This window comes from Neofelis nebulosa, chromosome 5, assembly GCF_028018385.1.
Source record: "Neofelis nebulosa isolate mNeoNeb1 chromosome 5, mNeoNeb1.pri, whole genome shotgun sequence".
Classification (NCBI taxonomy): domain Eukaryota; kingdom Metazoa; phylum Chordata; class Mammalia; order Carnivora; family Felidae; genus Neofelis; species Neofelis nebulosa.
In genome coordinates, this window is record NC_080786.1 from 98,500,201 (window position 1) to 98,520,762 (window position 20,562).

A 20,562-nucleotide genomic window follows, 5' to 3' on the forward strand; every position below is an offset into this window, starting at 1 on the left:
AGTTACATACAAGGGAAACCCCATAAGGCTATCAGCAGATTTCTGAGTAGAAATTTTGTACACCAGAAGAGAGTGGCATGGCATATTCTCAATGTGCTGGAAGGAAAACACTTCCAACCAAGAATACTGTACCCAGCATGGTTATCATTCAGATGCAAAGGAGAGATAAAGGGTTTTCAAGACAAGAAAAGCTGAAGGAGTTTGTCACTATTAAACTGGCCTTACTATCAAGGTTTAAAGGGACTTCTTTAAGCTAAAAAGAAATACCACTAATTAATAACCAGAAAAATTATGAAACTAAAACTCTCAGTGGAAAAGATAAATATATAGTAAAGTAGCAGATTAATCATTTATAAAGATACTCTGAAGGTTAAAAGACAAAATAGTTAAATTAACTAAAGTTATAATGATTAGTTAGGGGAGATATAAATAAAAAGATATAAAATGTAACAATCAAAAACATGAAACAGTAGGGAGTTAAAATATAGAGCTTTAGAATGTTATCAACTTAAATTAAACTTTTATACATACAAGTTGTTTCTGTAAGCTTCATGGTAACCACAAAGCAAAAATTTATAGCAGATACACAAAAGATTAAGAGAAAAGAATCTAAACATACCACTAAAGAAAGTCATCAAATGACAAAGGAAGAGAGGAAGAGAAGAAGAAAGGGATAGAAGAACTATAAAACAGCCAGAAAATAATTAACAAAATGGAAATAAGTACAAACCTATCACTGATTACTTTAAATGTAAATGGACTAAATTCTCCAATCAAAAGATAAAGAGTGGAAGAATTAATTAAAAAAATAAGACCCATCTATATGCTGCCTACAAGAGACTCACTTCAGTGTAAGGATACACACATACTGAAAGTAAAGGGATGGGAAGTAAAGGGTGGAAAAAGATATTCCATGCAAATAAAATGAAATGAAAGCCGGTATAGCTTTACTCATATTAGACAAGGTATACTTTAAAACAAAGAGTGTAATAAAATACAAAGAGGATCAGGGCAGTACATAATGATAAAAAAATCAACCCAGCAAGAAGTTATACACTTGTAAATATACGTGAACCCAATATAGAAGTACCAAAATATGTAAATCAAATATTAACAGACCTAAAGGAAGAAAATTGCAGTAATACAATAATAGTAGGGCACTTTAACACCCCCACCTACATCAATGAATAGATTTAGATTATCCATTAGGAAAATCAGTAAGGAAACATTGACCTTAAATAACACATTAGACCATTAGACCAGATGGGCTTAATAGATATATACAGAACATTCTATGCAAAAGCAGCAGAAAAAATATTCTGCTCAATTGCCCATTGAACATTCTCCAGGATAGATCATATGTTAGGCCACGAAAAAAGTCTCAGTAAATTAAAGAATACTGAAATCATATCAGAAATCTTTTTGGACCACAATGGTATCAATTACAAAACAAAAACAAAAACTGCAAAAAATACAGATACATGGAGACTGAACAACATGTTACTGAACAACTATGGAGTCATAGAAGAAACCAAAAGAGAAATCAAAAAACACCTAGAGACAAATGAAAACAGAAATATCACATACTGAAGTCTATGGAATGAAGCAAAAGTAGTTCTTAGGGAGATGTTCTTAACAACACAGTCCTCAAGAAACAAGAAAATTTTTAAATACACAACTTTTCACACCTAAAAGAACCATAAAAAGAACAAATGAAGCCCAGAGTTAATAGAGGGAAGGAAATAATAAAGATTGGGGCAGAAAGAAATGAAATACAGATTAAAAGGCAATGAGAGATCAATGAAACTAAGAGCTGATGCTCTGAAAAGGTAACAAAAATGACAAACCTTTGGCTAGATTCACCAAGAAAAAGAGAGAGGGTGAAAATAAATAAAATCAGAAGTTAAAGAGGAGACATCACAACTGATACCACAGAAATACAAAGGAACATAAGATTACTGTGAACATTTTGGATGACCTAGGAGAAATGGATAGATCCCTAGAGACCTACAGTCTTCCAAGACTGAATCATGAAGAAGAATAAAATCTGAATAGACTAATAGCTAGTAATGAAATTTAATTAGTAACAAAAAGCCTCCCAAAAAACAAAAGTTCAATACCAGACAGCTTCACTGGTGAATTCTACTAAATATTCAGAGTTAATACTGATTTTTCTAAAACTCTCCCAAAAAAGAGAATAAAAGTGAACATTTCCAAACTCATTTTATGAGGCCAGCATTACCATGAAACCAAAAGCAAACACGGACACCAGGGGAAAAAAAGAGAGAGAGAGAGAGAGAGAGAGAGAAGGGGAGAGGAGAGGAGGGGAGAGAACGGGAGAGGAAGGAGGAGGAGGGGGAAAAGGGAAAGAAAGAAAGTTACAGGCCAATACCCCTGATTAACAATAAGTGCAAAAGTCTTCAATTAGATATTAGCAAACCAAATACAATAGTACATTAAAGAGATCATATCATACATCATGATCAAGTGGGATTTACTCCAAGATACAAGGATGGTTCAACATCCACAAATCAATCAACATCATACAATGTATTAACAAAATGAAGGATAAAAATCATATGACATCTCAAAAGATGCAGAGATAGCATTTAACAAAATTCAACATTCATTTGTGATAAACAGTCTCAACAAAGGGGCTATAGACCTCAACATGATAAAAACCTTCTATGACAAGTCCACAGCTAATATAATACTTAAAGGTAGAAGATAAAAGCATTTCCTCTAAGAACAGGAACAAAGCAAAGATGCCTACTCTGACTTTTATTGAATATACTATGGCAAGTCCTAACCAGAGAAATTGATGAAGAGAAACAAATGAAAGTTATCCAACTTGGAAAGGAAGAAGTAAAATTGATGCTATTTGCAGATTCTATGCTATATATAGAAAATCCTAAAGACTCCACCAAAACAACAACAACAACAAACTATTAGAACACATAAATGAATTTAGCAAGGTTGCAGGATACAAAATCAATATACAAAATTGTTGCAGTTCCTTTTTTTAAAGAGAGAGAGAGTGGAGAGGGGCAGAAGGAGAGAAAGAGAGTGTGGAGCTTGATTTGGAGCTTGATCCCATGATCCTGGGATCATGACCTGAGCCAAGAGTCTGATGCTCAACCAGCTGAGCCATCCAGGCACCCCCAAAATTATTGCATTTCTATATACTAATAATGAACTACCAGAAACCAAAATCAAGAGAACAATACCATTCAAAACCTCATCAAAAAGAATAAAATACCTAGGAATAAATTTAACCAAGGAGGTGAAAACTGTAAGACACTTATGAAAGAAATTAAAGGAGACACAAATAAATGGAAAGGTATTCTGTGCTTGTGGATTGAGAAAATTAATATGGTTAAAATGTCCATATCACTTAAAGCAATCTATAGGTCCAGTGCAATCCCTATCAAAATTTCCATGGCATTTTTCACAGAACTGGAACAAATAATTCTAAAATTCATATAGAACCACAAAAGACCCTACCTATGTCAACCAAAGAAACCTTGAGGATGAATAACAAAGCTGGAGGGATCATGCTCCCTGATTTCAAACTTAAAAAGTTATATGATATGGCACAAAAACAGATACTCAGATCAATGGAACAGAAAAGAGAACCCCCAAATGGACCCACAAACGTATGGCCAACTAATATTTGACAAAGCAGGAAAGAATATCCAATGGAATAAAGATAGTCTCTTCAGCAAGTGGTGCTGGGAAAACTGGACAGCGACATGCAGAAGAATGAACCTGGACCACTTTCTTACATCATACACAAAAATAAACTCAAAATGGATGAAAGACCTAAATGTAAGACAGGAAGCCTTCAAAATCCTTGAGGAGAAAGCAAGCAAAAACCACTTTGATCTTGGCCACAGCAACTTCTTACTCAACACGTCTCTGAAGGCAAGGGAAACAAAAGCAAAAATGAACTATTGGGTCCTCATCAAAATAAAAAGTTTCTGCACAGCGAAGGAAACAACCAGCAAAACTAAAAGGCAACCGACAGAATGGGAGAAGATATTTGCAAATGACATATCAGATAAAGGGTTAGTATCCAAAATCTATAAAGAACTTATCAAACTCAACACCCAAAAAACAAATAATCCAGTGAAGAAATGGACAAAAGACATGAATAGATACTTCTTCAAAGAAGACATCCATATGGCCAACCAACACATGAAAAAATGCTCAACATCACTCATCATCAGGGAAATACAAATCAAAACCACAATGAGATACCACCTCACACCTGTCAGAATGGCCAACATTAACAGCTCAGGCAACAACAGATGTTGGTGAGGATATGGAGAAAGGGGATCTCTTTTGGTGGGAATGCAAACTGGTGCAGCCACTCTGGAAAACAGTATGGAGTTTCCTCAAAAGGAAACTCCTTTTTAGTATTTTAGTTTCCTCTAAAAATAGAACTACCCTATGACCCAGCAATTGCACTACTAGGTATTTATCCAAGGGATAAAGGTATGCTGTTTCAAAGGGACACATGCACCCCAATGTTTATAGCAGCACTATCAACAATAGCCAAAGTATGGAAGGAGCCCAGATGTCCATCAATAGATGAATGGATAAAGAAGGTGTGGTATATATACACAATGGAGTATTACTTGGCAGTCGAAAAGAATGAAATCTTGCCATTTGCATCTACGTGGATGGAACTAGAGGGTATTATGCTAAGCGAAATTAGTCAGTCAGAGAAAGACAAATATCATATGACTTCACTCATAAGAGGACTTTAAGACACAGAACAGATGAACATACGGGAAGGGAAGCAAAAATAATATAAAAACAGGGAGGGGGACAAAACATAAGAGACTCTTAAATGTGGAGAACAAACAGGGTTACTGGGGGGGTTGTGGGAGGGAGAATGGGCTAAATGGATAAGGGGCATTAAGGAATCTACTCCTGAAATCATTGTTGCACTATATGCTAATTTGGATGCAAATTAAAAAAATAAAATTAAAAAACAGCTATATGATATTGGCATAAAACAGCCACATATAACAATGAAACAGAGAGCCCATAAATAAACCCACATATATAAGGCCAATTAATTACTATAAAGGAGGCAAGAATATACAATGGGAAAGGACAGTCCGTTCAGTAAATGTTGCTGGAAAACTTGACAGCTGTATGCAAATGAATGAAACTAGACCATTATCTTACATTATATACAAAAGTTAACCCAAAATGGAATAGACTTGAATCTAAGACCTGAAACCATCAAACTTCTAGAAGAAAATGTCGGCAGTAAGCTCCTTTGACATTGGTCCTAGTGATGCTTTTTGGATCTTACTCTGAAGGCAAAGGAAAACAAATGGGACTATATCAAACTAAAAAGCTTCTGCACAGTGAAAGAAACCATCAACAAATAAAATGCAGCCTACTGAATGGGAGAAGATGTTTACAAATCATATATCCAATAAGGGATTACTATCAAAATGTATAAAGAACTCGTACATTTCAATAACAAGAAAACAAACAATATAAATTTAAATGGGCAGAGGGCCTGAATAAATATTTTGTAAAGAAGATATACAGATGGATAACAGGTGCATGAAATGTTACTCAACATCACTAATCATCAGGGAGATACAAATCAAAACCACGATATTACCTTACATCTGTTACAATGACTATAATAAAAAAGACAAGAAGTAACAAGTGTTGGCTAGGATATGGAGTAAAAGGAACCTTTGTGTAATGTTGGTGGCAATGTACATTGGTATAGCCACCGTGGAAAACTGATTGTGGAGGTTCCTCAAAAAATTAAAAATAGAACTATCATATGATCCAGCAATTTCACTACTATCTATCCAAAGTATCTATCTGAAGAAAGCAAAAACACTAACACAGAAAGATATATGTACCATTATCTTTATTGCAGCATTGTTTACAAGTAACCTTTCTGTATCTATAGATGTATGGATAAAAAACATGTGGTATGTAAACACAATGGAATACTACTCAGCCATAAAAAAACAATAAATTTTACCGTTTGCAATAACAAGGATGGATCTTGAGGGTATTATGCTAAGTGAAATAAGTCAGTAAGAGAGAGACAAGTATCACATGATTCCCCTTATTTGTACAATCTAAAAGACAAAACAAACAAAACAAAACTCAGCCTCATAAATATAGAGAAAAGGTTGGTGTTTGCCAGAGGGGAGGGGTTGAGGGTATAAAATGGGTGAAAGGGATCAAGAAGTACCAACTTCTAGTTGTAAATTAAATGTCATGAGGATATAAAGTAAAGCATAGAGAATATAGTCAATAACGTTAATTTTGCATGGTGACAGATGATAACTAGACTTATTGTGGTGGACATTTACCAATCAAATCAAACATCAAATCACCATGTTGTGCACCTGAAACTAGTATAATAGTGTGTGTCAATTATACCTCAAGAACAATAAATAAATAGGCCTCTAAAAACAGAGAAAATAATTTTATTTCCATGGCAGGGAATCTGATTCCTTTCATTTTATCTCCTGACATAAAGAAAGAAAAGTACCTAAGAAATCATTAAAAAGTTGATATAAAAATAAATCCTCCTTTGAATATATGAGCTATGTAACTTTATTCTCCAAGTACTTGCTAAGGTCCCAGTTACCCAAGACAGAGCCAGATGCAGGAAAATAATTCATACCAAGACCTATTGTAATGCTAGTAAAAAGGCAGTTGAAGCTTTTTGAAACCATGTTGCTGCAGGTTGAAAAAACATTAACCTATGTGCTTTTGAGTTGAAGGAAGAATTTTGTTTGTGGGCATTGGCATGATTGCTCTATGTAAAATGTGGAGGTTGCACACATCTCTAATACAGAAAAGAAAATGGGCAAGCCAGCCACATTCTAACCTTGAATATGTGGTTGCTTTTAATGACACAGTGCATCAAGGTCAAGAGAAGGTGCCCTCAGCAGATGGAAGACTTTCAAAGTGAAAAAGCTTCATTTACATTTAAAATATATTGCATTTCACATGATTTCTGAAGAACACTTGGTTGTTGCAGTTATAACCATGGCTCATTTCTGTAATCATGTGTCAAGTAACTGACTTACCTCATGTTTGTTTCTCTGGCAGGTGTTTTCTGTGGAAGGGCAGTGAAAAAGGTGGAGGAAGGTATTCTTTAATATCTTGTTATAAACCCACTAGGTGTCACTGCTTTCGGTGGGACTCTGGAAAGGAAACTGTCAGAAGACACATCTGTGTCTTGGCAAAAAAACAGATATCATAGCACCTTAACTTTTAACCTCTACTATACATGAAGACCTATGTAGGAGACTTTCTCATGATTATTTGTGCCTGTAGTTCCTTTATTTTGAATTTTTTAAGATTGAGTTTTGCAATATTTATATTTGAATCCTATTTTGTTCGTAGTTTACTGAAGCTATTCTAAAATATGTATCCGCCTTAACTTTTTAAATACCCAATGGAATTATTAAAGGCATTTAAGTGCTGTGGTAACATAGAATGCATTCAGAAGGTTTGATCTCACATCGTTTATCAGGTACTTTAGGGATGAGAAGCCACATACTTTCATGCCAGTGGTATGGAAACAATTTTCGTCTTTCTTTTTTCTTATCCTGCCTCTCATGTGTGTTCTTTCTCTCTTCTTGTTCTTCCTTTCTCTCTCAGTTTCATGAAAATTCATTTATCTGTGACATTTAAAGACTCTGTCTGAGAGGTGTCTGGAGCTGTGGCTGGCTGTGTACATCAATAGTTTCTTGGAATGTGGCACTCTGTCAATATTTGGGGGCCTCAGTAACCGCACTTAAATGCAGTGCCTGCCAGCGATCACTCTCTTGGTATCTCAGTAACAAGTCCGAATGAAGGGATATTAGCATGTCAAATTCTTTTACAACTGGCAAGACTTTGTTGACAGTACATGGGCATCTTGCATTTGCCTCTTGCACCTTTCTGTTTGTGTATATGATGTCACTTTTCCCTCTGTGTAAAAAAAATAGGAATCTCTGAAACATGCTATTATGAAACCAAAATAAATGGCATCATTGTACAATCTTGATTTGGTAGGTTTTATAGTATATAGCTATATGCATAGGAAACACAGTCTTTATTATATTCGAGATATTTCTTTTTTGCTTTGGTTGTATGTGGACCAAAATTATTGTTGCTATTTTATGGCAGAAATATATATGTTAAGACTTTCTAGGTGAAGTCTCCATAGTTTATGTATGAGTCTCGTGTGATAGAGATTTAGCTACATAAAAAGAAATATTAGTAGGTTGGAGAAACAAGATAATTCTTGTAAACAAAAACTGTTTACATTTTCAAACATTTCTTAGTGATCCTTTCTACTTCTCAGTGAAATGGGCCATTTATAAATTAAATCATTAAAGCATTATTTGGTCAACTTTCCCATGAACTACCCTAGATAATAGCATATTGGCCTTTCGAGGTTTGTAAGAGAGACCAATATTAGGGCAACATTTTAGTTATGGAAATACTGTGTGCTCTCAACCTGTATATAATCTTGATGATATCCTCTAATGAGAATCTGTCAGGAATCAGAACTTTAAAGAAAGGAACATGGAAGATGAGAGTTTACCAGCAAACCAGGCTTATCTTGGAGATCTACATCCAACCCAAGGATGGGTATGGAAGGATTTGCCAAGCTTTCGGTCCTGCTCAGATTAAATAATGCAGGTTTCCTATGTCCAAGAGACTATCCTGGAACTATTAATGCTCCTGGATGGAATTATTAGCTACTGCTTCCTTGGACTCATTGGACCAGCAATAACTCCTAAGTTGAATGAATTCACCCAAGCTTCATTTCATTCACAGATCTTTCCCAGTATGGATTTTCAATCCAGGTCCCTAACATATGAGTACTCACTTACCATGGGAAGTTTTCTTGTTAGGACTGAGGAAAAAAGTACCTAGCTAACAGTATTAATGTAGTTTCAGTACAACTGAACACAAACTCAGGACTTCTAGGACCTCTAGTTATACTTCAGAAAAGGAAACACACATATTTATTTGCCTCATAATTATGACTCATACGTAAGGCTAAAAGTTCACTTGATCAGCTATAAATGCTGCCTCCAGATTTTATTTCATAATATATAAATCATTTTTTAACTCCAATCAGTCATCATCTTTTGTAGGCTGAAGGCCTCTTGGGAGTGTCATATTAAACTAGACAGCATAGATGGACAAAGAAACGTCACAAGGACTCCAACCATCAAAGATCATCTGGCATTGTAAGGGCAGGTCTTGAATTCAAAAAAGAAAAAATAGGCACAAGGATTGAGAGAACAGGAAAAAGAAGAGCCTAGGTATACATGGATTTGTAACATGGCCTGGATCAAGAGATTTGGTATGTTTCTTCATAATTCATTTACAAAAAAATATATAGTAACATCCACAGATGCTGATGAAGAAATAATGCTCTCCTGTCTCCTGTCTGTACCTAGATCGTTTTTGTGGTCCCATAGAGGAAGAGGAAAAATCCAATATATGGCATTAATCATAAAATTTTTATACTACCAAAACTTTATTTCGAGATATAATAGAGAACATTTTCAGCACCTTCCATGGACGAATTAGAAACGTCTCTATTGCTAACAGTAAAACTCATCTGCTGGGCTTAGAGTGTAACCTCCTCTTGCTCTGGATTCAGAATCTTATGAATATACATTATATCTGTTCTTTATTATATACTGTTTGTTTAATGTTAGACACTAATCCTTTCTGGGGCAGAGAAAGAAACCAGAATAAGATGAGAATAAAGAATCGTCCTGCAGAATTTATAGCTAAGGACAGAAGGAATTTTCTTTTGGATCACTTCAGACACATTTTGGAACTGTAGTTGAAATTTGATGGGCTGCAATTTAACCATCTCTTTTCATTAATACTAGAATGTTCTCTTGCTTAAACCAGGAAAGACTTGGATTCTTCTCCCTTAGAGATGCTAGCCACTTCTTCAGCTCTTTCTTTGCCAGTGTATATTTTGTCTACTGATCACCGAGTAAAGTGACAGAAATAAGGACTGTGGGACAGAGTGCTGAAGGAGTACCTCTGATCCCACCTAAGCAGGGAAGGTGCATTCATTGACTCTTCAGCATTGGCTACCCCTTCCAGAAAAGAAATAGCTGCCTGACTGGATGGCTAATAATCAACAGAACACTTGAATGGGTTGTTTACAAGGCCTATCTTAACATAAAGTGCAATCTTCTATTGCTATGGAGATGACCCTTGTTGGTGATAGACATCACTCAAAGAGAGATCCACAACCCCCACCCCACATGGCACAAAAAGTAAATGGGTCTATCTGGTTTTGTTAGGTCCCAGTCACAGGGACACCTTTACTCAGAAATCAGTCTCCCTCCATTTTTTAATCAATAAGTTGTCATTCTTATTTTTAGTTCATGAACGTTTGAATGATTTATAATAGTTACTCCCTCCACCCTCCTAAGAAGTCTACTTGCCAACTTTTAACTGAAAAGGACCCCATGTAAGAAGTGTTATTACTACTAAAGAAGTGATTTTTAGGACTCATCTCAAGATCTAGTTTAAAGAAAAGGCAAAAACTGAATTTCTGATGTACATACACCAGAATGGAGACCGTTGCCTTTGTTCTTTTTGAAAAAAGTGAGCTTTTGAAATAACTATATGTTTCTCTATAATCAAAGCCCTCTTTTCCCCAATAATTACAAAGGATATACTTTTCAGTTTCTACTCAAGTAATAGTGACTTAGATGCCACCTGCTTAAATAGCAGCCATGGATCCAGTGACCATTTATGTGCCCAGAAGTAATGACTGTTCAGTTTTGTAGGTGAATCTCTTGGAATTGTGTGCTGGGAATAGACTAGATCAGGGCTTAGATTAGTTGATTAGATTAATTGTAATAGGTATAAGAATGGATTATCCTGTTAGAAAATATACACTATTAGCTTTCTATAGAATAAAATTCTATAAAAACAATAGGCTAGTCGAAAATTGAGAATAGGTTGGATTAAGAATAGATAGGACTAAGTATTTTAGAGGAAGATTCTCTAGAAATTTAATAAATGAGCTTTCCATTAAAAACATTCTTATATTTGTATTTAATATAATTTTAAAATAAAATCATTATAGAAATTCAAACTCTGACAAGAATGGTGCTCTGTGGCTGATCACCCAGGAAAGCTGCAGTTATGTTCTAGCTTAGCTTGTGGGTGATAATACTTCCACATTTGACTTCATTGTCCCTTCTCTGCCAAAATGAGACTCACTATTTGGGAAACTGTACCTGAAAATAGTCATTTTGATACTTCTATCTGTAAGTTATTGACATGGAAATCTAACCTCCATGCAAGGAAATGTCCCAGAAAAACCCCGGTGAACTGATTTGCCAATCCTCTGAAAATGCTAGGACATTAGGTAATATGCAATGCATACTGGTATGTTTTCTTTCTTGGCCCAATGAGAGCTCTGGTGAACTAAGGCAAAGCTAGAGTTATGATATCACTCCACTCAACTAGCAGAGCTTTGAATTTTGCCTCAAATGACAATCCACCAATAAATCATTAAAATTTCTCATTTATTGTATTTGATGCCAAACACTTCAGAATTATCAGGAAATGTCTATGAAGGGATCAGTCAATATGGAGAAGTGTAGAAATGGTATGCCATCGGGGTCCATCCTGGATTCTGGTTTTTGATTGCCTTGATTATCTAAACACATGGTCTCCAATATGAGCAAACTCGGTGTAGTCTAAATTATTGGTAGCAGCACTTCAATATGCAAAATCAATTTTAATTTAAAATTGTATTTTAAGAAGGAATAAGAAGGGAAAAGTGATGCAAAACCACATTGATAACAGGACACCAGAAATTTTAAATGGTTGCAAATCACGATTTTAGACGTCGAGGACAGGGAATGCATGCTTTAAAGTATGGTGCTTTTATGCGCGGTGGCCAAATTACAGTAATTTGAGACTTGGGAGAGAGGACAATCATTTGAAATGGACACTCAGTAAAACAGAAAATAAACAGAATGTCATTAAATAATGGGGAGAGGTAGCATTCTTCCCAGGAGGGAAAGCAAACCTCCCAAGTGGCAGTCCATTCACACCTCCCTCACTACATGTATATAAAATTTCATAATAGCTCTACTAGTTTGCATATGTTAACAGCTGCTAAACTAACACCACATACCTGAACATACATATCCACATTGCTTGCTTTCTGTGGGACTGTCTTCTTCCTCCACAAATTAAAGAGTCTGCAGGGGAAGGCATATAACTTTGTTTCTTTTGAATCTTCTTTGAAGTCTTGTATTTTCCATTACCCACCATGGTTTGGCACATGTCACTGATGGACTGAAAATAAAGAATGACTAGTTCTGTGGGCACAATAGCATCTAGAAGTAGAGCACAGAAAGTTAATCAGGAGTGTGAAAGGTAAAACAGAAATTTAAAAATAGCTGTAATAGTGAAATTCTTAAGAAGCGTGCAGAATATAGACATTGCCACTATTTCCTCTGAGCATAGATCAGACACTTAATCATTCTTCTCTGAATTCACTAAAATTTGAAGGAACATCTTAGTGAGAAAGAGTGATAAAACCCCTCCCCCCCCAATTTAAATTTAACATTTTGAGAAAAAAAAAGTTCTTTAAGGGACAAATGTCTCAAAGACATGGAGACTTTTTTGCTCATCTTAGAAAAAGGAAAGTTGAGTTACTGAGCTAATTCCAGCTTTTAAGCAAGTTAAGGGAAATAAGAAATGAGATTTTCTCTGTTTTCTTCACTGAGGATCCAGAGTAATGAAGTATGCTTATCCTTATCCTGCAACAAAAAATCTTTAGGTTTGATAATGAGGTAGGATCTTGATAGTGAAGCTTCTGAATACCGAAAGGGAAGTCATGAGATTGGCTTCTGTGAGGCTCTTTAACTTAAATCGGATAGACTCCCATCTTCTGGACCAGTTTACCTGTGTCAGGGGGAAGAAAAGGAATGATTTCTCTAGGTGGTTCACATTTTTCACACGTTTCTTCTCTCCCTTTTTTTTTTTAAAGCCACTGTTATTCAGAGGCAAAAACTGCGGGAAGCTACGGGGATTTCTAAATGTGCTTGGCAAATGGGAAAGCAATAGCAGAGCCACCAATGAATCATGAATCACACTAGATTACTCTGTGTTACATATGCTCACTTATGTAGCCATCACACTCTGTTACAATCATTTCCTATAACAATTGATTTACTACAAACTTTCAACAGTGGTTGAAAAAAAATTTGCTTGTGAACAAAGAAATTAGAGCATATTGTTCAGTGCTCTATAAAAAGGTATAGTAGACTTTTAGTGCAAAAGTTATCACATTTCACTCTCTGCTTGTTGGTGTCAGTATTCAAAGTCAAACCCATTACCATTAAACTTAAACCATCTAGGGTCTCCTGGGTGACTCAGTCGGTTGAGTGTACGACCTCAGCTCAGGTCATAATCTCATGGTTCATGGGTTTGAGCCCCCCTTCGGGCTCTGTGCTGACAGCTCAGAGCCTGGAGCCTGCTTCCAATTCTGTGTCTCCCTCTCTCTCTGCCCCTCCCCTGCTCTCACTCTGCCTCTCTCTCTCTCCTTCTCAAAAGTAAATAAACATTTTTAAAAAATTTAAACTTAAACCATCCCCTTCCTACTGCAGTAAGTGAAATATTTTTGATTCATCTCCAAAAATATAAAGCCAATAAGTGTTGGTGGTATTTGCTATAAATAAGGGGAGAGACCCACAGAATGCAGTTAGGGAGAAGACATCCTCAATTAGAAAAGAAAAAAATCTGCCAAACTCCTCCTATTTGCCAAGCACTCATCTAGGAACTGGAGGTTCAGAGGTAAATAAGTTTCCATCAGTAAAGAGTGCTCGCAGACTAACTGAAAACAAACAGACACATACACGGGTAACTCTAGTTAAATAGATATGTATTGGAGTAAAGGTATAAGCAAGGTACTCTATAGATTTTCCTGGGACAATTCTGGTTTGTGCCTATGGTGGTTTAATTATTCATAGGGTCCTTATATGCCCTGGTTTTGACAGTAAGTTATACGTTTACCCCATAAATAGCTATAGCCGTCAAATCTGCCTGAGGTTGTCTAGCGAGAGTTTCCACAGATTAGGACAGACAATCAAAGAGATTAAGAATGCTTTGCCACACATGTTGTCTACATTCAAATAGAAATACAAATGAAAAACTTAGTACACTGACTTTCATTTCTCCCAGTGTTGTCAGAGGAAGAAACTGGGAATTTAACTCGTGTGAGGTGAGGAGAGAGGGAGAAGGCAGGATAATCTAAACCCACTTATTGGTATATGATATGCACAAAGTGTGTCTTTAAATGAGCCATTAAACTATTGGATCCCCTGAAGCTCTCCCAACTGAAAGGTGGTGTGAGAAAAGACTAGAAGCTATGAAGGGAATTTTAGAAAGATGGCTTAAGGTTCAACATAAGAAACCTTATTTGGTGCCATATTTTGTACAAATAGAAGGAGTCTAAAGCAGAATTGGGTTGCCTATGAGGCTGAGAGCTCTATGCCCCTGATGGTGTGCAGCTGAATGACCGTCATGAGCAAACTCAGGCATTAGGTCAAAACTCAGGCCACTGATTAGAGTTCTATACACATTGCTGATCCTATGATTTTATATTATGCATTGGGTTTTTTCGAGTAGCTTTTAAGTAAGAATCCTGCGCTTGGGGAAACCCCTAGAAGAAAAAAAAAAGTAGAAGTATGAAAAACAAAAGAAACGAAACAGTTTGTGAGCTAAATGCTCTTGTGACTCACTCTGAACACACACTAAAAAGAGATAAGGGAATGTCAATACAGATCTCACTGAGCTTATTCTTTGCCACTCTTACAAGGAAAGCGGCTATTTGACACATAATATTCGGAAGACATGCCTCCCTCAGAGGTCTCTACCTCTTGGACATATACTCATTTAAAGACGGAGCTTCTGCAAAGTCTTGCTTTCCAGTTTGATTTGCATAGCTCCAAGTTTCCTTCGAATGGGACCTGTAGCAAAGCTATCATTAAAGAGAAACAAAGCAGAAAACTGAACAAAGGATACATTCTGTGCAAAGTTAGAAGTTTAGACTGTTTCAGAGATCCTTGTCATGGTAAGAAAGATGTCCGCCCCTTCCCCCACCTGAAAAGAATAGCAGACAAGTGACAAAAGGAGGCTCCCTGGAGGTAACATGGGAGCAACGAGTAGGGGGACTAAAGGCTGCACACACGAAGAGAGAGAAAGGGGTTGGCATGGACACAGGAGATGCGGCCAAACACCCTGCATTCACAGCAGAGATGCGTGATTAGGTTGGAATCACTTTCGCCTCTTCCCCAGGGTATGCAAGTAGGAATAGGTCAGGCTGAGGCAAAAGGAATGACATCCTGATGAGGCTCAGCTTTCCCAGGGGCCTACAAAGGGCGGCAACACAGCTAGAGCCAGAATATTCTCACTGGCCCCTTTATATGAAATCTTGAATATCTACATTTACAGATTAAAATGTTTTCCAGTACACCAGAGAGAGAAAAGTCTTCTGAAGGTAGTGGAAATGACTTTAGTTCTCTAGTGGTTAAGAGTCTAAGGGCTTAAAGTGAGGAAAGTTGGTTTCAATCCTCTGCTACTTAACAGATAGATTTATGGGAAAGTATTTAAATTACTCTAAGTTTTCATTTCCACATGTTAAAAAAAATTGATAATGCATACACCACTGAGCTCTTCTAAAGATTATATTACACATGTGAATTGTGTAACACATGTAGTGTCTGGCAAATAATTATTAACAATAAAATTTTTATTCAGTGAGGACTGTTACCCATTTTCGTAACGTTTTCTGGTCACTTACACCAAACCCTGCCTCATCTTACGTCATTACTTTCTGTCTGGTCCTTGACATTCCACACTCTGTTTCAGCTTTGACCTGCTTCCCCAGATACTGTGTTATCTCCCTGCTTCAAAATTTCATGCTTCTGTTCTTTAAAAGGTATACGTACAATGGTTTGTAAATTCAGTACCAACAATGTGCAAATATTTCAAATCATAAAAGAATACATGACTTCTAGGAAATACTGTTCTTGTTCTTGAACTCTGAAGGCACTCTTCATCTTTTATAACATTGACCCTGAGCCCATTCATGTCAAGTGAACAAGATATTATTTTATACTGTCTTCCTGGGAGGTTAAAATGACTCACCAAAAGTCACTCAGTGATCTCAGATGAGGAATCCAATGAATCAATCTAGAAATCTTGATCTAAAATCTGCCAGGGTCTCCATTTACTGAGAAAAAGTCAGCCTACAGAGGATGACCCCCAGGAAATTTTATATTCTGTTATTAGTTTTTACCACATGCTTAAAATGTTTTCTGGATTTGGACTTGCCCTCTGATTACCCACAGGATACAGGGAGAAAGCTGTGTCAGTTCTCTTCTCAACAGCTAAAGCAGTCCTTGTCACCAAAACTATCATATGTTAGATCACATGTCATTGTCTGTGACATAGTCAGGCCTTGGCTTCCCAGGATCTACTCATTACAAGTGAGTTTATGTGCCTTGAAGCATATGGCCTTGATATATGATCCCAGAGCAAAAGAGCAAGGTATTTCAAGCTGGCCACAATTTTATTGACTCTCACAGGCTTTCTTTGTAGTCATTCCAATAAACTAGACAAGAAATTTCTGATGCTCCAAGCTATCCAGTCTGCAGGACTCCATTTCATGATTCAGAGTCCAACTAAACAACTCAAGAGTGCTTTTGTGTGACACTGTGACCACAGGAATAAATAATTGCTTAGTAATTCTCTTTGAGGCAGAAAATTCTAAACATGGAGGAACCATTTCCCCTTAATGGGAGCCAGAAATCCTGTAAGTGCTTGAAATGGCATTCACAAGTCTGAATGGTAAACAGATAAAAACAGGAGCGCACCAGTTGCACAAATGACTTGCTTGTCACAAACTTGTCATTGCAGTAATCTAACATTTCTTTCACAGAGCCCGATGGAAAGGATGGAACAAACAGGCCCTGCTGACGTTTTGGCTCTGCTAAGCCTTCCTCGGAGCTAAAGCATCTGCAGCATCTTCCTGTTCTAGACCCTTTATCTGCTGAAGTTAGCTGATACTGTGCATGTCAAAGAAATGTTTGACTATTGCATTAACAAGTTGATGACAAGCAAGTTATTCCTGCAACTGAAATACTGCTGCTTTTAGCAGGCTGCCATCTTGACCTTCATCTTATTCTACAGAAGAACCCTAACAGAGCGGAGCACTAGGGAGATACCAGTGTTGTTGCCCCAGGCTGTACAGATAAACAAGGACCACCTGTTCAGAACTTAGGTGCAGCAGTATAGGGGACACACCAGGCAGTTCCGTCAGGATTTCCTGGGAAACTGTAAATGTTGCAAACACGTTGCACTGTCCCAAGGAGTCTCTTGCTGGGATAAAGGGAGATGCACAGAGATTTCATTTCCTACTGCACCTCTTCCGTTCCCCACACACGTGTGCACATGCAGACCTGTATATACTTCATAAAATATTAATAGCTGGGAAAGTTAATGAAAGTGTATGCCAGCTTCAAACATAGTTTTTGCCAGTTCTTGGAGTTCCCCCTATTAGCGGCCTCTCCTAACCTCCTCCCCATTCAGAATAGCATCTGGAACTATCTAAACCTAGTCAGAGCCATGCTCTTATCCCTGAAAAGTGAGGAATGTCCGTTGGCCTCCTTGCAGACACTTTCATTAGCCCTCTCTAACACACTCCCTGTTGATCTCCAACCTCAGCTGCCAGCAGGGAGTGCTCACACACTGTGCAACTTCCAACTCTTGCCTTACTGTTTGTGTAGTCCTCCTCCCGTGGGGGACCCACCCTTGAGCTTCCTTGAGTGTGCAGTGTGGTGGGTCTCAGGCTTATCAGCACACAGAGCTGAGCGGTAGCCTGTAACTGGAGACTTGCCTGTTGCATCCTGCCTCTGCTGGTGCCTTGGGCATACCAGCCCTTGAACAATGGAGCATTGGCCCTAAGACTTTGGCCTTTTCATAGAGCTGAGCTTCTCTTATTCATCAAGGTGTCAGGTGCCCTGGATTCCGTTTAGACCCTTGGTTAAAGGTGCAATGATACTGTCTTGTCTGGTTTAACTATCGATGAGAAGAACTCGCATTCTCAGACTTATTTTCTGGCTGTTGCCTCAGGTGCTTTCATTTTTAACCATCTTGTGTAAAAATGGTTATCGTCGTTCAGCCACGGGAACCCATATTTCTTGCCAAAGTAGTGATGGGGCTTACCTTTCTTTTAGATTTGGCAAATTGACCACAGTACTGTCTCCCAGATGAAATGTTCTACTCCCATCCCAAATATCTCATGCTGCAATCGATACCTCGGCTTTGTTACCTCAGAAGACAGGTGGGAAGGGTGTGAGGCAGGGTCCTACGTTTTACACAGGGAAGGATCTGTCCCCAGAAAAGGAGGAGGAAGTAGTTTGAGGTTGGGGCACTTACATTTTCTGAAAAAGAACACCTGTAAGCAAACTATTTGAATTTTAAATGGAATTTTAGTGACTTTTTCTTTGTTTTTTAAAGTTCCTTAATAGGATTTCTGTAATGATTTTGTGTTTTCCTTTTTAATAGAACTTAAATAGCAAAGAAATAGTATGCTGTTTTTGATTCAGGAAAAAAATAAAAATCTTTTTTATGGGAATTCTCTTTTTAAATACACATTAGGGAATAGATAATGGTACCAACAATAAAAAACGTACCCTCTTCCTATTCAGAGTGATAGCTGATTAGTGTATGTGTATGTGTATGTGTTTTTAATATATATTTACTTACTTATTTGATTATTTGTCTATTTATTTTAAGAAAGAAAGGAAGAAATAAAAGAAAAATTCTTTTGCTGGAGTAACCTCATTAAATTCATAGGATTTTAGGGCTGGAAAGGAACTTGATGATAGTGACTTCGTGTCATACTCACGCTTGAGAGGTGGATACTGAGACCAAAAGATGTTTAATAACATGAATGAAGATACCCAAAGAGATTGTGGCAGATCAAGGCCTAAAACTTTCTTCTAAACAAACACTCTCATTTGAATAACTTACACTGATGTACTTAAGTCTAATAGGGCATTCATTTTTGGAATAACTGGGGTTGCATACTGGCAAAGCCAGTTTAGGGACGTACGTTTGAATAGTTTGGAGATATTTCTTCCTCAGCTGTATTTAATCTGAGTCATGGAAGGAACCATTACAATTTCAATGAATTTTTTTCTCTTACAAGGTTTCAAGGAAACACTTTCTCCATTCCCATTTTGGCACCTGAAAACATATTTTTAAACGGGTCTGTTCCTTTAATAAATATTCGTTTAAGTAGATCATATTCTAACATTCTTAGAGACAAAAAATCTTTTATCAGATTAAAAGAAATCTGTTTTTTATTCCCATTTTTAGCCATGTTTGAGTTGGTCCTTGTCAGTTTCCCCAACAAAACACTGATTAAGACATCAATGTTTTTGTTTGTTTTGGTTCTTTTAATTTAGCACAAGGGGAAAATTTTAAAAAAATGCATTTACCTTTTTGCAGCTATGATAATTATATACTCTATTTTTCATTTATGCAAAACTTTATTTTTGAGGGTTTTCTTTTTGTTTCATTTCTCTGTTTTTGCATTTTCCAAACATCTGTACCGTGGCTGGTGGCGAGTGTAGCAGTGACTGGCACTTTTCCTCCACGCTTTGAGAGAAAGAGAATTGGCTGGAATAAAACCTTGCTTTCCATATGGTCGACTTGAAACAGCATTGAAAAGGTATCGTCTCTTTTTCTTTTCTGAAACCAGAGGTGAAACGCACGAGCAAATAGCAATGTTGATGCCAAACCACCTGCTGATTTATATCAGAAAAGTCCTTGGCAAGGCATCCCCCACCTTGTCCCCCACTTGGCGAGGCATCCCCCACTTTGTTGAAAACCTGAATAGATGATCTTTGTGCACTGGTAGCGCCACATCAACAATATATGCTGCCAGTCACTCACTTAAGAAAGCCTAGGTTCTACACATAGTCAAGAAATGAACGGTTTGCTTTTGGTTTGACAAAATGAGCACTTTGTAAGTATGTTTAAACGGCTGTGAACCGCTTGCTGATTCCTGGAGTATTGGGGTCGGGTCTATTGTCAGGGACAGTGAAAAGAATGTGACACTAGTGCCTTCTTTCACCTTGATTAATTCTAGTTAGGAAAAGCAGTAGTCTTTGCCTTATCAATTATTTTAAAGTAATATATTTCTAGCACATAAAAATATAAAGAATAACATGAGCATACAAGAATCCCGCACCCAAATTGAACAAACCTTAACTAATTTGGCACACTTATTTTCAAAACTGTTTTTTGTCTTTTATTATTCTAAGTTACATACAATGATGTACATAAATTAAGTGGATAGCTTGATGAGCTTTTATGTGAGTGTGTTTCCATGAGGCAACACCCAATCCAAGATACAAAACATTCACAATACCTAGGAAGAGTCCTTGTGCCCTCCCATGTGTGATATTCTCCAAAGCTTTAACA

The 20,562-nt window shown here is 37.0% G+C and overlaps 1 protein-coding gene across 49 annotated transcripts in view; it reads left to right on the forward strand.

Moving 5' to 3' along the window:
* The window catches only part of ZBTB20 (zinc finger and BTB domain containing 20), a 777,866-nt gene that overhangs the window by 513,533 nt on the left and 243,771 nt on the right, over positions 1 to 20,562 (forward strand). For 37 of the 49 annotated variants that reach the window (XM_058732431.1, XM_058732419.1, XM_058732421.1 and 34 more), the window contains one exon: positions 19,710 to 19,807. The exons of 9 other annotated variants lie outside the window; for them this stretch is intronic. The gene's annotated coding sequence lies outside the window, so the exon portion shown is untranslated. Of the gene's footprint in view, positions 1 to 7,113; positions 7,153 to 19,709; positions 19,808 to 20,562 lie in introns of all 49 variants that reach the window. 3 more of the 49 variants (XM_058732437.1, XM_058732413.1, XM_058732445.1) reach the window with 1 other exon arrangement.